This window comes from Diabrotica undecimpunctata, chromosome 11, assembly GCF_040954645.1.
Source record: "Diabrotica undecimpunctata isolate CICGRU chromosome 11, icDiaUnde3, whole genome shotgun sequence".
Classification (NCBI taxonomy): Eukaryota; Metazoa; Arthropoda; class Insecta; order Coleoptera; family Chrysomelidae; genus Diabrotica; species Diabrotica undecimpunctata.
Window position 1 is genome coordinate 12,698,932 of NC_092813.1, and position 14,889 is coordinate 12,713,820.

Below are 14,889 nucleotides of genomic sequence, written 5' to 3' on the forward strand. Positions count from 1 at the left end.
CTTTTAGAGACATAAGCCACTGTAAAGGTTTATGGTCTGTCATAATTTTAAACTGTCTTCCAAATAGATAAGGCCTAAAATATTTAGTTGCCCATACTATCGCAAGAAGTTCTTTTTCTATAACACTGTAGTTTTGTTCGGACTAGTTTAATGTTCTCGAGGCATAAGCTACTGGTTTGTCTTGACCATTTACCAGTTGAGATAATACGGCTCCTACTGCTACATTACTTGCATCAGTAGTTAATATAAAATCTTTATCAAAATCTGGATACTGAAGTATAGGTTCATTAATTAATAAATTTTTGCAATCTTCGAAACATTTTACAACTTCTGGAGTGTGTTCTATCTTAGCATCCTTTTTTAAACATTTCGTTAATGGTTTAGTTAATCTGGCAAAATCTTTTATAAATCTCCTGTAATATCCTAACAATCCTAAAAATCCTTTTATTTCGCGTGCTGTTTTAGGAATTGGATATTTGACAATTGCATTAATCTTATCTTTGTTTGGTTTTACACCTTCTGTAGTTACAATATGACCAAGATACGCTACTTCTTTTCTTAGAAATTCACACTTATCTAGTTGTATTTTAAAATTATTAGCTTGTAAACGTTTAAAAACTTTTTCTAAATTTACAATATGCTCTTGTAGTGAGGTAGAAAAAATAATTATATCGTCTAAGTAAACAAGACAGATGTCATCTTGAAGACCTCGCAGAATATCGTCCATAACTCTCTGAAAAGTTGCAGGAGCATTCTTGAGTCCCAATGGCATACGAACATATTCATAATGTCCATTCTCAATATTGAAAGCTGTCTTGGGAATATCGTCTGGGTGCATCTCAATCTGATGAAAACCACTAGCTAGATCAAGTGTACTAAAATATTTGCATCTGCCTAATTTATCAAGTGTATCGATAATATTTGGTAATGGGTATTTGTCTGGAATTGTTTTCTCGTTCAGTTTCCTATAATCTACGACAATTCTCCATTTCTTTCTTCCTGATGCATCTGCTTTTTTGGGTACTACCCAGATAGGCGAGGACCAAGGTGAGTTGCTTGGTCTAATAATTCCTTGTTCTAACATTTTGTTTATTTGACTATTTACTTCTGGTTTATGAACAAAAGGGTATCTATACGATTTACTATAAATAGGTAGTTCATCCTTAGTTTTTATAAAATGCTTAACTCTATTTGTAAATTAATCTTTTTCATAGCGAGGTCTATCCTCGCTATGAAAAAGATTAGAATATTTATTACAAGTTTTTAGAATATTTTGTTTTTCTTCATAGTTCATATGAGATGTACGGATTAAATTTTCAATATTAAATTTTTCGATTTCGTCTGCAGGCACTATGTCTGCATGGAATAATTCTTGACAATTTTCGTCAAAAGGAACAGTATCAATTGGAGCATCTAAGGTGATAAAAATTTCATCTTGGGTTCGGTTATAGATTTCGACTAGAGCAAAACCGTCTATTGCGTGCGAGAGACATGCAGGGATTTCACATTTTTGAATAATTTGGTCAGGGATAAATATACATCCTGATTTTTGAGAAACTGGAATTTTAGCTACACTACAAGATAAGGGGTCCAATTTTTGTTTAAAGATTATTTTTAGGTCAGATTTATAGTATGTTATAGGTATACTAGAATATGGAGTAGTTAATTGGGAATTTACGAAATCTAACTTAGCATTAAGATATTTTATGTTATCTAGTCCTAAAAGACCATCGAAACTTCTATGAAAATCAAAAAGATGGAACTTAATCTTACCTTCCTGATTAAATTCTGAAAAAATGGGGATTTCTGCACAAAAGTCTTTCTTTGTACTTTGAAATACTGCGGAAACAACAAAGGGTTCATAAGATATAATTTTTGTAGAAAAGGTTAGCTTTTTCGGGGTTTAAAAAAGATTTAGAGGAACCTGTATCTACCAGTAACTTTAATGGAGGATCATGAATCTGAATATATGGCAGTTCTCTTTTATTTGTGGAAAAATTTAATTCTATTAAGTCGGTTGGTTTTGAAAGATGCCGTCTTGAAAATTTTGATGATGCTGTTCGTTAACAATATCATAAGTTTGTTGATGAGAAGTCTGAGGAGTATTTTGGTAATCACTATTATTGATCGATTCGTATTCAGTATTATATAGTTCTTCGAATGTAAAATTTTGATTTGGATTTCTAGGGTTGTGGAAATTATTCCTGAATTGGGGAGTACTATTTCTAGTAGTTGTACTCATAGGAGTAGATGTGTTTGGAGTAAAATTGGGATTTGATCGCCAAGCTTTCTGAGCTGGCTTGTTAGAGTTTTGAAAGCTATTTCTGAACTGGGGAATACTATTTCTAGTAGATGTACTCATGTTAGTGGGTCTGTTGGGAACAACATTTGGATTTGGTCGCCAAACATTTTGGGTTGGCCTATTAGAATTTTGGACATTATACTGATAGTTTTGGGGAGTGTTTCTTTGATACTGATGTGATTGTGAAGGTTGAAAATGTCTATCATTGCGAGAATTTATTTGGGAATTTAAATGAAAGTTATAGTTTGGTTTTCTAGAATATTTGTTACTATTATTATTATTAATATTAGTATTAAAATTTTGACTTTTTTGATAGTATTTAATATTATCTTCTTCTTTAATGAATTGTATAGCTTTCTCGATAGATTGTGGTCTCATTGCACGAATTATGGGTCCTAAAGGTTCTCTTAAACCTGCTAAAAATGTTTTCAATGCTTGTTTGTTAAAGAAATCTCGTTTATATGTACGTTCCTGACCAAGATGGTGTAAATCTATATAGCTACAAATAGAATTTAATAAATCTAGCACCTTTTCATGAAATTGATAAGGTGTTTCGTTTGGCTTTTGTTTAAGATTAACTAGATCCTGATTTAGACAATTTTTGTCTCTTTGATCAGCAAAATTTAAAATTAATGTATTTTTTATACCATCCCAATCAGTATTGCCGCTAATCGCAATTATTTCTTCAGCTCTTTCTTCTAATTTATTTAATATACCGTTCAATAATAAACAATTTTGAAAGCTATTAGGATTAGTTGTATCAAAATAGTTAATGTTGTAAGATTGATTCGGTAGCATTTATAAATCTATAAAGTTTATTGATATTGCCATCAAAACGAGGAATAATGGCTAAATTTGCGATATCTAACTTAGGTACAATAATAGTAGCATTTGAAGTACTTGGTGAAGTCATTTTATTTTTATTTAATACTTTTCTTTCTTAATTATATTCTTATCTATCAAAAATAATAAGTAAATAATACGTACTCTTGACTATTATTTTCACAAAAGGATTTAATAGGCAAAGAGGAGTCTGAATATGAATAAAAATTATTAGCTTACCACATTTATGTACTTCTGCTTGTTTATTCTGATATCCCTGGAAATTCTGGATGTCCTGATGGAGCCCAAAATCACTGACAGTTCGAAAAGTTTATGAAAAACGGAAACCGGTTCTTTTTTCGTCAAAGAGTTAAAACTCACGAATATCCGCAATGGAATTCTACGAAAAATCCACTAAGACTGCGCCACTGATAGTTTCTGCCCTTCAGGGACAATTTTTAAAAAATAATTATTTAATTTACAAATGCGAGAGAACTTTATTGCGTTCTTAAAAGTTACAATATTAAAATCAGACTTCACTGTACAAAGTTTCAAATCAGACTGAATAATAATTAATTAAAATGAAATACATTACACATTGGAAAATAAAACAATAATTCGTAAGTTGCACTTTTATATTCAGGTCGATCATAGTTCAGGTGGTGACGCATCGGATTTAGGGTATTGGCTTATGGGGTCAACGACTATAACTCCCGTCACCTCACAAAGTGATGCGGTTCTCTAAAGTGAGCTGGAGCCGGTGAGTCGAATCTTAGATGACCGGGAACTCCCGACACACCTATAGCTCTAGTTAGTTTTTGATAAGGGTAAATAACAGATGTCAATGTCGGTAGGTTTGTTACGATGTATTAGTAGCTAATATTTCAAAAACTTCGAAACAGAAGGTATTTCTTGGTGTCCTATCTGTGATGAATGTTGGCGATCATCCTGGCAACCTTTGTGTTATCTTGAGCAGCGGTAAAAAGCTGCACATATGTTGTGTTGAACCAGGTTCTGAAGATTTTCAACCAGGATGTTCTTCTTCTTACTGCATCTCGCTTTCCAAATATTTTTAGTTGCAGGATGGCTTATAGGTAGTCGACTACTTCAATAAAATTTGAATGTAAATTTCGAAGGACGCGGTAAAATTTTCGAGTGCGATATACGATCGAATCGTATAAAAATGCTCTTTAAAAGTATGTGCCACTAAGTAAATCGACATTTTTATCGATTCGGAAGAAAATTAGAATTAAAAGTACAAGAGAAGTGTGGAGTATAATTTTACATTAACGCAGGAATTTTTTATTTATAAAACCTAATGTGTTATACAAGAGAACATAAATGTAGCGTAAAATTTATTTTGTCCAACTTTACACAATTTTCTTTCTTTCTCTATTTCTTTAAGTTTACAGTTTATTTTTAATAATCAACCTTACCTAATTTTAATTTTCTAGATATTTCAGCAAACTCCGCTTCATATATTTGCCTTCTTTTTCTAATTTCAGCTAGTTCTTCGTCCTCCGATTCGGACCTCGGTCTTTTTCCAACTCTTTCTCTTGAATTGGATCTACTTCTAGATGTCTTACTTTCTAGCAATCTCTTTTGTTCATATTTATTAAATTTTTCGTATTTATTGTCTTTAACATTTTTCTGAGATTTCGAGGGCTGCTTAGAGAATATTGGATTAATAGATGTGCTTGTTTTCAAATTAGACATTTTTTCGGGTTTGTTTTTTGATTTTTCTGTTCTTGTCTTCTTGTCGTTTTCAGAGGAGCTAAAAAAATATTATTATTTAATGATAAAATTGTAGGCATAAAACTGTATTATAATATTGACGATGAAAGAATCTAACAAAAATACTATAAATAAGGATACAAGGAAATAAACTTTAGCTTTTTTAACTATCCTGAGGTTACAATATGTGAAGACCCAACAAGGGACCCATGTAGAAGTCATACAAATATCCCTGGCACATTATTTGAGGAACCCCTCTTTCAGTTGAACTAATATCAGAGCATGGGAGAAATGAATACCATCATCTAACTAATCTCCTATAGTAACGGGTATTAAATATAGAACAAACAACTAATACTATATTAACTTAATTACTAATAACTAATTCAAGATTCAGAATGATTCTACGGTGTCACAATTTGTTAGAAATAAAACAAAAAGGTGGTTGAAAAAGTATAAAAATAAATGGAGTGCAAAAAAGAAGCACACCCATTTAAAGAAAATCATTAACAACATTGACAAAAGACTTTTGGCTAATCTAGTTGATCATAGCATAAGAGAGATGAGAAATGGGCACTTTCATTTGAGGAAACATCTTTGCAACATAGGTAGAGTGAATCATGTTTCAGAAAATGAAAAATAGAGAGAAAAACGTATGATAAAGTGACAACTGTACATGGAACGCCATAAGATAAGGCAGGTATTCTTGTCTTGTCTCTATAAGCCGGTCGTGCATCTCTGGGGGTTCTAGTCTTCGTAATACGGAGCGTTGTAAATATATGTATAAATCTGTTCTTACATTCTTACATCTATTGCTACATCTCACTATTTACAGATTAACGGTTATTGACTAACAACAGACATAGTTGACGATGATAGGAGGTTAACTTTAAATTCGTCTGTTGTGACTATTCACTACGAGTAATTGAGATTACATAATGTTTAATTACAATTAACGATTGAATAGTGATCTATTGTTATTGACGTTGACTACTCTTCTAGCTACTTTTGTATTATATCAATCTGTGACGAATCGCCTCGTTACTGCGGCAATTATTGTTAATATTATTATGCTTATCTGGCAAGGTTCCACTTAATTGCAACGAATGTGTTTTTTACATATCTGATATACAAGGACAAAACAAATATTGAGCCAGAAGAAATCTTTATACTCTTCATAAAGTTGCTTGTTTTTATTAAGAGCACAAAACTTTTTGCTGGAGTTTAATCAAAGATTATTTAGTATAAAGGTCTTATGATCAAGTACTAGAAGCAGGTAGTGAATTATCTGATATAAATCGAAAAATGTAGAAAAATTTAGAAAATGTTCATCAAATTAATTGTATAATGCACTTTCTATACAGAATAGGACTATTCGATTTAATATTAGTGAATGCACATTGGTATTGAAAATAAATATAATTAAATATAATTATTCAATATTATGTAATATTAAAAATATACTTGAAAATAAATATGATATTGAAAATAAGGATTCATATTCAGACAATGATTCAAATTAAAATTTCCCTAGCGAGAATACAATATTAAACTCTGGAGATAGTTCAGAGTCGCATAGTAATATTGAAAATGTTAACAAATTAGTTAGTTCTGAAAATTTTCATATAAATCTAACAGTTATCTAGTGTGGTAGTGTCTAGTGAGGTAGTGAGTAATGAAAATTTCGACAACATCGCGACCGAAAGTGATACCATACATACCACCGGTATTTCCCATAGCAGTGATAGCAAAACGGGATTAAAGATTTCTACACACAGAAGATCTCATTCAGTACGCAATGCAGAGAGCAGTCTGGATGATGCTAAAGTAACGAAAAAGAAGACAAAAGAGAAAATAAAAATGACGGAAGACAACAAGACAAAACAAGGCAAAATTGTAGCATTTCTATTTCCCCTGGTATATGTTAAAACACAGAAAAATCTTCTCAATCTTTTTGCGTCGCTGAGATTCATAATATAGAAATTTTTAGTCTGTGTGTAATAACACTAATTGATATTTTGTTTGATATTGATTCCGTCTATTAGATATTGCGCGTCAAATAAACAGGAATCTTTTCGCTGAGGCGGGCAAGATATTCTTTTGAGAAAATAATATCAGTATACGATGGACATCCAAAGCAGTTGGTTTTATTGTTTGAGTCCGGATTTTCTTCTTAAAATTCGTTATTTTTATTCGTTATTTGTCTTCGAGAATTCAATAAAGTAAAGTAAAGTGTAATAATAGTTAGGAGAAGCAGATTCGGTTCAGAAGAGATAAGATCTCGGTATGTAGTTTTCAAAACCGGCAATTTTTTGCTTAATTTCATGAGTTAAGAGATGAATTTAAACTCAAAATGCTATTTGACAGTATTTGTTCAGTGAATTAGTTCATCACCGATTTGTTGTACTGTATACTATGTAAAAAACGTGAAAAATAGCGTGTCCAACGTCTTAAGAGGTCCACATGGTTTTAAGTAAGAATTAAGCAGCCTAGTTTTGAAGAATACATTTTGTTATCATCCAGGATAATCTGAAGCCCAATTAAATGTTTGACCTCCGCAAGTCCATTTTGTGTTTTCATGGGTCCATCTAGATCATTTGCAGTTTGTGTGGGATAGGGTGTTTGATTTGTATCCAATTCCAAGGTAATAAACTTTCTTAAAGGAAATACACAGCCCGTGAAACAAGGTACTTTTTGTTGAAATTTTTTTAAGTAAAATAAGCATTTTTCATTAATATACAAAGATTTGCTTTCATGACAAACTGAAAAATGATAAATAAAGTCTCCTTTTAAATAAAGTTAACTTTAATAATTGAAGACTACAGGGAAAAAACCAGATATGTCAAAATTTCATAAAACCGAGAAAAACGCATATTTAACTTTGAAGACCATAATGTGTCTTACATTGAAACGTATAATAAAACTCGGGAGTCAAAATTGTTTCATAAAAACACATGAACGGCATTGCACTGTTTTTATTCAGAAAAATGTGTTACACTCTTTAAAAATCCAGGAAATTCTTGTCAACCGCAATTTGTCCATTGAAAGAACCAGCTTAGTCTTCTGAAACAGAAAATTGTCAATGCTTTCAATAATGAAAATAGGTTTCATTTTAATTAGTATTTCTATTATGAATGATAGGTAATAATAAATACAGCAAAACCTGTCAATAACGGTCACTAAAAATGACAGAACTATTGGCCGATATAAAAAGGTGGCCGCTAATACCAGGTTTTGTAGTCCATAAATTTTGGTTTGGGAAACTTTGAAACTAGCCGGCTAGTACAAGTGGCCGGTTTTGACAGGTGGCCGTTAACACAGGTTTTACTGTAACATGGCTCGTTAAAGACCCCTACCTCTGGTTGGAACACTAGGGCATTCGTCAAAATTTTCCGTTGGTGGAAGCATGCTCTGGGCGTCGGTGTTTAGTTTTAATTGCAGAAGTAGATCGACGCCGACGTTAAATAAAGAAATAAAAAAAGAGTAATTATAATAATAATAATTTACCTGTTACGACTAATTATAAGGTAAGACGGAGAAAAAGTCCACAGCTGCAGGACCACAGAATCTCATAAGGCTCATTAAATCGCTGTGCTTGGCTTTTGAAATTGCGAGGGGTCCTGAAACAACATACAGGGAATAATATTATAATTTTTTGTGATCCCTTATACCTTACCTGAGTAGGCTGGTAATGGTAATTCAAATTCTCCATTCTTCAACTCCGTAGTTGTTAAGGTCATTCGTTTCTTCAAGATGCTTGAAAAGAATGGTCCATTGTAAGAAGATCGATGATTTATAAGTCGACTGTGCTCGGATGTGGCAACAACCTGTTTCAAAACCTGAGTTTTGAAAGGGCATTTTGGAACATACTTTTTGTCCAAAAATGATTTCCAGTCCAAAACTATTTTTCGTGTTACTTTCACGACGATGAATGGAGACGGCTTTACGCGGGACCCCTTGATCATGTCTCTAAACTCTTTTGGTACTTCAAAAGGCATTTATTAGATTCCACAGTCCAACATTCTTGTCACACTAAGTATGAATGTCCACGGATGAGATATGTAATTTTTATTTCACGAAGCCCATGGATTTTGTTGTTTACGATATAATGTATGAATCGGAATATTGTGTAATTAATGTGTGAATAATGCGAACTTTTTATACCTGCCTGTTTATATTTTTACAAGAAACAAAACGAGTCTTTCTATTACGTTATGTTATATCAATGCATAAATGTCTTGTTGAACATTTAATCATTCAGAAAAATAATTATATGCGATATTCACAAATGTTTGTTCTTGCAAAAAAACTTTCTATTATTGAAACACGCATTGTTTAATAATAATTTTCAAATCAATCCAACGCTATCTATCGTGAAACTTGTGACATATCTGGTTCTTTCGCTGGACGCATGGACAAAGCTGGTTTTTTCCCAGTACCCCGAAACTTTGAAGTGTAATTACTCATGACAAGACTACTTTTTGCCCTGTACGATAGCTCTAAAATGTGCTTCTCCGCGTGTTCTATACCATAGAATAGAAATCTGAAATTTGAAAAAAATTGACATGTCTGGTTTTTTCCCTGTAGTCTTCAATTATTGTGTATTTCAAAAAAGTTTGATATTTCATTCCCACATATTATATGAGAGTCAGTATTATTCCTTTCTGTCATTTGGTACACAACTACAATTTTGAATTCTGTTTTGTTTAAAGGTTAAACTCAATGTAAGGAATGTTGATCAAAATTAGAATATTTTGATTGATAAATTTGGATAATTTTATTTGTAATAACTGGTTATGTGAAATAAGCCTTGTTTCTACCCAGCAAGAGGATTTTCTTAAACAGCGTCCAAATAAAATAGTTTCGAAATCTTCTTGTGTTTGTTGCCCAGAAAATCTCATAAGTATTTTTTTATTTATTTTTGGTGTAGTTAGTTTCCCAGTTCCTCAAATAAAGAAACCTTATTCACGACTCGGCTCAAATATAAATGTTAAAATTAGATGATTTCATAAGAATTTTAACATTTATATTTGACTCTAACATCGTTTTGTTCAATGGTAATTTCTTTAAACAAATCTTTGGCACTCCAATGGGCAGCAAAATATCCTTCATACTATGTAACTTTGGTTTGGATGAACTTATAATAACGTGTAAATAAAAGATACCTTTTCACATACCTTTTTCAATTTTCATACAAAATTTTATTTTTGGCAATATAATTGTTAAAAATAAAAATTTTAATTTGTCATTTATGACATTGAGGCTTATTTATAATTGGTCGCTATTTTAACTTATTTATTAATTCAATTGTTATTGTGTTAAGAAAATGTTTTCAAAATTATATTAAAATTTTAGAGGAGCATTTATTAGATAAGGACATTTTTCTATTAATTCCTTTTGAAATATATTAGCAGCAATTTTATTAACCAAACTAATTTTATTTGGTGGGTTAACCAAAAATTTTTTCACACAATTGAAAGCTCGAGATAATAAATAGTTAACCAATAGCTTCTTTTATTGACTTCAACCCATCCAAAACATTTATATATTTTTTCCAAACGAGTCACAAGTACATATATATATATATATATATATATATATATATATATATATATATATATATATATATATATATACTCTGAGAGAACACCAATTACTCTGTAAAAGTCAAAGTAATTACATTGACTTTTCACTAATAAGGGGAGCTGTTATATGAAAAAATATTAACCTTGAACTAGCTTAAGTTCGCCGACTTCAGATTTCATCATTCCATTCCAATAGAAACCGCTGAGCACGCAGTAGAAGAACTTTGTACGAATTATTGGTCAATATTTATGGGAACAGCGATTCAGTACTTGATACCAAACCTATAAATTACCATTTTCAGATGCCGGAAACACACTTAGCTGCAACTTCGACCAGTCCAGTTATTGTAGTCATTTTAAATTAATTTAATTTTCTACTATTATTTATTATTTAATGTGTAACAAATAAATATTTTTTTAAAAGTCAAATATCTGATTAGTGATCTAACAATTGGCGCAGTCAGTAGGATCCGGTTAACGTTGCTAGAACACGTGTATACTGACTGACAGCGGCAGATTCTCATCACTTAACAGAACAAAGAATCTACGGTAGTCCTTACTCCTATGATCTACGGAAGGAACACCTAGTGAAGACCCTGGTGGCTGAGCAGAGAGAACAAGTCGACCCTTAAATAAGAAAGCATCTCCGAACAACCTCACTCCTGCAATCTACGGAAAGAATACGTAGTAAAGCCCCTGGTAGCTGAGGAAAGAGAACAAGGCGTCCCGATGTTCTTATTTATGTAAGTAGATTTTGAATCATCTCGTTAATAATTTTGTTATAATAATTTACAAAATTGACTATACTGCAAGTCAATTAATCAAGATACATAAAAAAATTACAAGTTGATTATCTAATATTTAAAATTATTGATATTAACATATTTCTTTCATACTATTTTATACTGATATTATATTGACATATTTTTTTATTTTCCTATATTTTTGGTATATTTTCTCTTGATATATTTTTATTTGATATATTTGATACATTTTTATTGATATATTATATATTTTTATATTGATACATTTTTGCCAAACAGAATTGCCATTCACAGCAGAACCGAAAAAATATGCAGACTAAAATGCAACTTATCAAATACAGGTGCCATATTATCAGCTCAAGAAATAGAAAAAGTTAGATTACCTCATGCATTAGTCCGTAGACGAAAATGGAGAATTCCTAACTTCCGTCCTAAATGCTAATGCTATTCCGAAGACAATCGAATTTTCAGACATTTCAATCGCACCTTTCAAAAATTCGGAAACAATCTTATCCTACAACAAAAACGATTCTAAAGAACCCGTAGTAGATAGAACACGGATAATTAAAGAACAACTAAGAATTGATCATCTAAATTACGAAGAACAAGAACTAATTCTAGATTATATACTGAATATGTAGATATATTTTATGTCGAAGGCGACAAACTGACCTTCACAAACGAAATCAAGCACAAAATTGAAACAAACAACGCTAATCCTATCTTCACTTAATCCTATAGATATCCCCAAATACATAAGGAAGACGTAAAGACGCAAATTAATAAAATGTTAGTCCAGTCTGGGTCATACCGAAGAAATTAGATGCGTCAGGAAAACAAAAATGGCGAGCTGTTATTGATTATCGAAAGCTTAACGAACTCACAGTACAAGACCGTTATTCTCTACCAGAAATATCAGAACTATTGGACCAACTATAAAGATGCCAATACTTCACAACACTAGATTTGGCTTCTGAATTTCACCAGATTGAAATCCAGAAATTAATGCTCCATCTACTTTCCAAAGAGTAATGGACAACATCCTCTTAGGAATACAAAACGAAAGATGCTTAGTGTATCTATTCATGATCACATGTCACGACTAACAGAAGTTTTTAAAAGGTTAGGAAAGAAATTTAAAAATACAGACAGACAAGTGCGAATTTTTAAGAAAAGAAGTAGCGTAATTGGGCCACCTAGTAACAGAAAATGGCGTAAAAACAAATCCATCTAAAATATCTTGCATCAAAAACTTCTCGGAACCAAAGAACACCAAATAAATAAAATAGTTCTTAGGTTTAGTCGGTTACTACAGAAGATTTATTCCAAATTTTGCCAAAATTTCTAAACCACTTACGAAATTACTTCAGAAAGACGTGCCTTTTATTTTTAATTCTGACTATTAAGAAGCCTTTAACGAACTCAAAAATATTTTAACACCAGAGCCAATACTTATATATCCGAATTTTGAGAAACTATTTTTACTATTAACTGAAGCTAGTGCATTCGCGATTGGAGCCGTTCTATTGCAAGGCCCTATTGGAACAGATTTACATAAAATAAATAAATATTCCACTATAGAGAGAATTATTATTGGCTATCGTATGGGCAACATTTTAGACAATATAATTATGGCCGAAAATTCACTCTTATTACGGATCATCGACCCCTTACATGATTTTTCTCGATAAGAGATCCCGGAAGCCGATTAAACTTACAGAATACAATTATAAAATAGAACAACGTACAGGAAAAATAAACAGAAATGCAGATGCCCTCTCAAGAATAAAGATTAACCATTTCAAAGATTGTGCAAACTTTAAATGAAAAATCTCATTACATGTATCGAATGAAGATGATACGGAAACTCAAGAAAACGAAGACGACGATTGTTCAATCAAAAAATAATCTCTTAATTTGTAATCTTACATTATTCTTAACTTCTTAATATTTTATTTCATCGTGTATAATTGAAACATTGTGAAAACATATCGTGTAATATTTTAATAATTAGTTCATTTACCTACAACGTAATAAATTGCGGAATAATATATTTTCCACTTAAACTTCCAAGTGTTGCAATTACGACCTAGAATAAATTGTATTGTAAGCTCATAGTTCAAAGTTTGTTGGTATGATAGAAGCAATAACCTCTGTGCTGAGTTATATATTATTTGTGAGATAATAAATTGGGGATTTGAGCTTATTCGAGAGCAGTCTATCGTAGAAAATTACCTAACTATCATCTTTAGTGTAATTATTGGTAGCTGTCAATAAAACCATAATTTTTACTCCACAACTTCAACGTTTGTCAAAATTTTTTTTAACAAAATAAAATTAAAGAACTCCACGAGAAAATAATGAATGACATATTTAAAGAAAACATGGAATATAGTAACCGAAGAATTAATATTGTACACGCCAAAACTGTAAAAGATCGAAAATATATTATTATACCATTACCGATTGATTCCGAACGGGTAATATCACATCTGTTTCTTGTAATTTTTGCAAATAAAGATCAGTTCGATAAATCAAAAATATATTGTGTCGAAAATAGTATCGAACTACCTATCCTAGAGATATTTTCTTATATTTTTGGTGACAAAGAATTAAAATTAAGAATCTGTCAAAACAATACACGAATATTACCAACAAACATCACATTCCAAAACCTTGATGGGACAAAACGTGCCAGGAAACAGCCCGACGCAGAAAATTAACTTATATTAAATATAAGCAAAATCCCACAATAAGGAACCTAATAGAATACAAAAAGATGGACGCATTAGCCAATAAAACCTTTAAGGAGAAGAAAAGGAAAAACTGGAAGGAGTATTGTGAAAGTTTGAATCAAAATACTCCTATTAAGGAGGTATGGAAGAAATTAAATTGCTTCAAAAATCGCAAACAATCCAATAATTTACCTATTGACCCGGACGAACCATGGATAACAAACAGAGTTTTACCAAAAAAATTTCACCAGATTGGGTTCCGAATGATATTACCAACTCCATAGCCACTGTTTCTAGAGATAACCTTTGCTTAGATCGTCCGTTCTATCTATGGGAACTAAGAAGGTTCCTCAAACAAAATAACAATACTGCTCCTAGTAAAGACAATATATCTTATTCTATGATTTCTAACCTGACAAATGAACATAAAATCCATCTACTTCATATCCTAAATAATATTTGGCAGAAACAAGCACCAATTCCAGAAAGCTGGAAGGAGTATATTATAATACCTATAAGAAAACCTGGCAAACGTGATGACGATTACAATTCATATTGCCCAATATCTCTAGCTTCTTGTCTTCTTAAAACCCTGAAAAGACTAATTAAAAATAGATTAGAGCATTGGTTAGAAGTTAATGACATTCTCCCACACTCACAATTTGGTTTTCGCAAGTTTAAATCCACGCAAGATGCCATAACTGCTCTCGTAACAACAGTTTAAGTCAATTTCACGGAAAACTCATCTACTGCAGCTGCATTTCTGGACGTATCATCTGCTTTTGATAATATAAATTTGGATTTCCTTGAACAAAAGTTATTGTCAGTCGGGATACCTATAGGTATAACATCCTTTTTGAAAACTTCAACGCAGTATAGCACTTATTCTCAGGTACATTCACAATTTCAAGTTTCCAAATGAAAAATATGTTGGACCCTTCTCTGTT